Consider the following 6,711-nt stretch of genomic DNA (forward strand, 5'->3'; position numbering starts at 1 on the left):
CGCTTCCTCCCTGGGTGCACCAATGGACTGGGGCATAAACTTCTATTATTTTTATGAATATTCCTAATCTTTTGCTTGGATCGTACAGAGATGATTCTAGAGGAAATTGTTCTTACCTCAACTATTGAGTTTTGGAACCATTTTTTAACAATTATTGCTACACCTTCTGTGATGGATATCTTTCCTTCCTAAGTAAAATATGGTTGCAATTTTTTATGTTGATTTTTCCCTCACCTGTGCAAAGGGTCTCTGCAACTCCCACTATTTCCCATTTGAACAGTTTGAGTTCTCTTTCTATCAGTTTTAATTTAGTTTTGTTTGTTTTCAACCATCAACATGTTCTGATATTGATGGTTGAAATATTATACATGCTGTTTGTGTTCCACATACCTGTCTTCTCGCCTACTCTATGTGGGCTTGAGTCAGGCATGTCAGCTCTCCCATGTGCAGTACCATTATTTCCGCTTCTATTTCCTGGAGAATTCATCTTTAAAGATTTAGGCAATTAATGCAGCCAGCTTTTTATTCTCTGCTGCATACCTGTTGGTCTGCATGACCAACCAGTATGCAGAAAATTATAGAGGAATAAAGTTATTAAATACTTCATTAAAAGTACTAACAAGAATTCTAAATAATAAAATAATATAAAATAATAAAGGAGATTAATCTACTAGAGATGTAAAAGAATAGAATACAATAGGAAATTATTTATATGCTTTATAGACCTGGAAAAAGCATTTGACAGAATATTCATTCAAGATGAAATGGAAATATTGTAGAGAAGAACAGTATCAGAAAACATAATACAAATAATTTAAGAAATATATGATAACGATAGTTGTATAATAAAAACACAAGGAAAAACAAGTAAAGAGATACAAATTAATAATGGCATTATAAAAGGAGACTCCTTAAGTCCAATAATATTCAATATATAATAAATTTAGTTTAATCCTTTATCCAAGTGTAAGCAAACAAAGTTTGCACCTGAAAATATGTTCAGGACTCAGATAAGGTGGTGCAACACCAGGCAACTCCAAGCAAGGTGGACCAAGCTCTAATCACTATTTGTCTCAGTATCTCCCATAATGCAAAGCACACCTCCTTGCAGACATGTATACTGATATCCATTTAAGGGAAGGGCCACTACACAGACCGGTTTCGACCTTTATTGAGGGGTGTATTTAAGTAAAGACCTCTCTAAAATTAGATGATCCCGAAAGATCGCCAACTCAGCGTTGTTCCACTCAGTGACAGGCCCACCCCATCACCAAGCATTGGCTCTATCCATTGGCAGACTCACTCCACCATTTGGAACCATAATCTCAGCAGTGGCTCTACTCAGAAACAGGCAAAAACCTACCCCAAGCAGAACCTCTCATACACCCCTCATCAGTGGGAGGCAGACCCAAACATGGAGACACCAAGGCAGAAGCAATAGGAGAGGTCATATTTACCTATACAAGTTGCCAACAGGTGTACCACCTTATTATCGAATTACTCTGGATTTAGAGAAAGATGTTGGTAGTTTATTTTGCACTTGGTTAGACTATAATAAATTTAGTTTAATCCTTTATCCAAGTGTAAGCAAACAAAGTTTGCACCTGAAAATATCTTCAGGACTGAGGTAAGGTGGTGCAACACCAGGGAACTCTGAGCAAAGGTGGACCAAGCTCTCATCATTCCTTGTCTCAGTAAATAATGGATAAAATAATACAAAACATTAATAAAATACAAAATATAAGAATGGAAATAAAAAATAGAATAATAGGAGCTATATGTTATGCAGATGGTGTAACATTAATTGCAGAAAATGAAACCCACTTACAAATATTAATACATGCATTTAATAAAGCAGCAAAATTATATAATATGAAGATATCAAAAACAAACAAAATGTGTGACAATTTCAAAAGAACCACAAAGATGAAATTAGAACTGAAAGGTACTATTATTGAACAGATAACACAATACAACTATTTAGGCATAAAACTGAACTGGGAAGGTTTATAATAAATTTAGTTTAATCCTTTATCCAAGTGTGAGCAAACAAAGTTTGCACCTGAAAGTATCTTCAGGACTGGGGTAAGGTGGTGCAACACCAGGACGACTCCTTGCAAAGGTGGAGCAAGATACCAACACTCCTATCTTAGTATTCTCTCATAATGCAAAACACATCTCTTTGTGGAAGCGAAAAATATTTTTCGGTTCGTTGTCCTGAATAATAGTTATGACTGTGCAACTAAAGAAAATTGGGACTCTTTAGCATATTTTGAATTATTCCATTTTTGAAATCTGACTCTTTCCTTCCAAACGGTCACTTCGTTAGCACGAGAGTCTGATAGAGATCCCAGCGGACGCATAACTGCATGAGGGCACTTCGTCTCCGTTCGCAACTGGATGTCACGTTACCGGTAATAGGGGACGAAATGTAAGTTTAGCATTCAAGGACTAGGTGATGCACAGTTCTGCTAGGGAAGGTTCATGTTCATGTTAGTTCATGTTTCCACTGGTTTACAGTTTCCCCTGCAACACTATTATTTTCTCCTCACACTTGATTAGACACAATATTGTGACGAGTCTTGAAATGAACAATCCATCCATTTGATGCAGTAAAACCATTAATCCCTAATCTTGCAGCAAATTCAAGGGCTTTCGCTCAGAGTGCAGTACCATCAACTGGAATACCCAATGCTCTCATAGAAACAAACCACTCCGCCACAAGTTTTTCCAATTCATCATATGTTGATGTCCAGATATACTGTATTTTCGTTTTTTTTTGACATAATGCCAGATTGCTTTGCATTCAGTTCAATGCTTGACCTGTTTTTTATTATCGTGTTCAAAAGTGGACACGGAGAGTCCAAGATCTTTTGCTAAATGCACACGTGGTCTGGTATGCCAATCTACACGTCACAGAATTGCCATCTTTTCTTCTACCGAAATACATTTTCTGTCTTTTTTCTCCATGTTACTAACATTGATAATCCACCACAGCAACTTGAAAGCAACTTTCAAGTTGCTGTGGTGGATTATCAATGTTGTGGTTATGCTGTGGTGGATTATCAATATTCAAGTTGCTGTGGTGGATCATGCTAAATTGCGTAGCAGAAATTCTGCAATATCAATTCGCACTGCGATTGAAAAATCACGGTATCGCTCTTCACTACATCACTGCTGGAAGCGTGCAAGTCAAAGTGATGGTGGAAACGAAACTACAGCCGAAAGCAACGCCATCTTAAAACAGAAATGCGCAATTTCCGCAGAAATCGATTTGAATGAGAGGAAATCGATTCGAAAATCAGTATTGCCACCCGAGAAAAAAAACGCAAATCACGAGAAATAACGTCCACATCAAGATGTTAATGGCGGGAAAACAATATATATCGTAAAATTAGGCCGGAGATGGGACCAACGGAAAATGACGTAAATGGCAGGAAAACGTACATTGCGAGAACGTAAAAACGGGGTTTTTACTGTATTAAGAAAAACAGTAAACAAAACTAGACACTAGATAAAATAAAAAATACAGATATAAGAAATCAATGTGAAATACGAGCAATAAATAACTGACTTTCAACCAGTAGAATAAAATGGATTGCACATGTGCAGAGAAGAATTGAAGAATGAATAATAAAACAAGTCCACAGTAGAAAACCAATAGAATAAAAGAGGAACAGGAAGACCTAGAAAAAGATTAAAGAATACCATAAAAGAAGATGAACTCTTGGTAGCAACAGATATTATATTATACGTAATGCGTGAAGATGATAATGACGTAATGAAAGAACCGAAGTCACTCACGAGCCTTGACGACACGAGTCTGTTATTCGTAGTTTGGTTCAATTACACCTGATTTCTAATTTTGTTTTCTTTTTAACCATGACCCTTTCACTCTTCCAACAATGTCAAAGAGAAGCAACAATACAAAACCAGAAGATGGGCAAAAGAAACAAAGAAAAGCACATTAGAGAAAAAATGCGAAATTATCACCAGCCATCAAACGGGTAGTAGTAGTATTAAAGTTCTTTCTGAGAAATTTTCTGTACAGTTTGCACCATTTTAAAGGATAAAGAGAAATTTTTGAAAGAGTAAAAATGCAAAATCTATGCCGTCTACATTTGCATAATAAAGAAACAGGTAGTATAATTCCTCATAAGGGAAAAACTGTTAATTCCTTGAATCGGCACTCGAGTAGCTAGCCGTCGTCATCCTCCTTCCCTAGCAGAACTGTGCATCACCTAGTCCTTGAATGTTAAACTTACATTTCGTCCCCTATTACCGGTAACGTCACATCCAGTTGCGAACGGAGACGAAGTGCCCTCATGCAGTTATGCGTCCGCTGGGATCTCTATCAGACTCCCGTGCTAACGAAGTGACCGTTTGGAAGGAAAGAGTCCGATTTCAAAAATGGAATAATTCAAAATATGCTAAAGAGTCCCAATTTTCTTTAGTTGCACGGTCATAACTAAAAGTTAAGAAAGTGCACGATATGTAAATTTTGAAATTTAATGATTCCATTGCTGCACTGCTAAGTAACATATTTGCCTGCAACTGCTATTCAGTAGTGGAATGCGTACCGCTTTTGGACAAAGGACTTGACGGCTCCGAGCTTGATTGCTCTCTAAATTTTCATGTAATACAAGGTCAGGTTTCTGTCTTCTGATGATATTTTGTACTGAATTTCGTTTTGCACAGTAATATTAATAGTAAAAATAAAAAAACTCTAATTATAACAAAAACGTTACAGTTCACGCAACTTATAATAGTCTTATCGGCTATATCCTCGCATACTTTTGCAGCGTATCGCCATTTCCTAAGATTAGCACCTGCTATGGTCAGAAAGTTATGGCAATACTCGGGTTTGGAGATCTTTTTCATTGACTGTGAGGATATATTGTTATTTATTTATTATATATGTTATGTTAATTATAAAGGGCACATAATTATTAGTTATATCATCTTGTGGGATAGTTGATAAGGTATACATGACACTAAAATTTACTTACTAATTCGCAGTTAACCACAAGATGAGACAATCTTACTGATACTTCGCCACCTGGTGTTCAAAATGAGGATTTAGCTCCATAACTGCAACAAATGACATCGACATGTGTATTCCACTGCTATGTGCGGCACCTTTCGGAATTAAATTCAATCCGTTGAAAATAGAATATAATGTAAAATTATATATTTTATAGATAGTGAAGTGATTAATTTCGCGGTCTTGGAAGTGACGATATTTGACGTGAAAGGTCTTGAAGAAACTGATGATGAAAATAATTGCACTTTCATTCCTGTTAAGATGATTTCTGTTATCAGCACAGGGATTTGGATGAGAAGATATGAAGCAATAGACGGTCAAAGAGGTCAAGTGTGTTTGCAAACTGGAGGGGGTTTGTCAGTATTCCGTTTGGAAGATTATAGATCTGAGATAGGTCATAGCTGATGACAAACACCTTAATGCCCCTTCCTGATTGGTCGATGAAACTGAAGAACAGAACCAATATAAATTTTGGACTTTGATGTCACCAAGAAGGTTGATCTTACTGTTGCAGTATTTCGACTGCAGAAAGTTCAGTTTTAGACAGAGATAGCTGAAGAGATTACAGTGTTTGATGGCGTTTGCAGAGCAATAAGAGAGCATATGAAAAGGGCAGGTGGATTTGGTAGAGAAATTTTGAGCCAATGCAGTTCAGTTATTGATATTCAAAGATTTATAGTGTGGCATGGAATATTGGTTTTGGTAAATGCAAGAGTTCCACCCTTGGGGAAAAAGACCTGTGCAATGAGTAGTTGCATAACAATATCAAGAGTTATTCCCATTTCCATGATGACAGGTGACACTGCACATCGTTTACACCCCTTTTTTAGGCCATCGATATTTGGTGAAGTTAATGTCGAAAGTTTTTTTTTTATATAAGAATTTTGGTTATTTGCTTGGAGTTTTCATGTATATTTTCTATATTTGGATTTTTTGTTTTGTTTTTATGGGTTTTTGAAATATATTTATTATTATTATTCCTGATACCTCCAAGGAGTCCGAAGACTCATCGCGGGAGGACACCTACAACTGTCTACCGAACCTCTACTACAAATCATCTCCATCAACGCCATCTACCGCCCACATCCACCACTACAACAACTAGTATTTTTTGTCTGTAAATTGCGTGTGTTCTGAAGGCCGATTTGTCTGTATGCGGGATGAAACACCCGAGTTTCCAGGAGAAAAAACCCTGCTACCTCCGTATAAAATCGGCTAAGTCACCTTCGATTGAAATCGTCAAGATAAAGATTTCTTCCAATTGTGCTACAGAGGCACTTTTGTGGAAGAATTTTTGAGAACCGCAGTAAAATCGCATTTTTTTGGCTTGTGGTCCATTGCATAGATGTTGTAATAAACAAGCGGATGTGATTTCTTGCTTGTCCGTAAGTCGTGAATTTCATCCCATTTCGAACAATAATGTAATCGCAAATTATGTAAGGATTATTTATATAAAGAATTTGCAGAAACAACTCACAATTGTGCTTTTGGTTCCATGTGTTTTGAAGAATTTATTTTGATCGTCCGTTTCGCTACGGTTCAAGTAATGTTGGATATGATTTCTTGTTCCGCATCCTACCCACAGGATATGTACTGTGGGTAGGATGTTTCAGACCATCCCGAAGACAGTAAAAATGAAAGCGCAGTTATTTTCATCGCCAGTTTCT

This window comes from Typopeltis vanoorti, chromosome 24, assembly GCF_054136105.1.
Source record: "Typopeltis vanoorti isolate ZY-2024b chromosome 24, IOZ_Tvanoo_1.0, whole genome shotgun sequence".
NCBI lineage: Eukaryota > Metazoa > Arthropoda > Arachnida > Uropygi > Thelyphonidae > Typopeltis > Typopeltis vanoorti.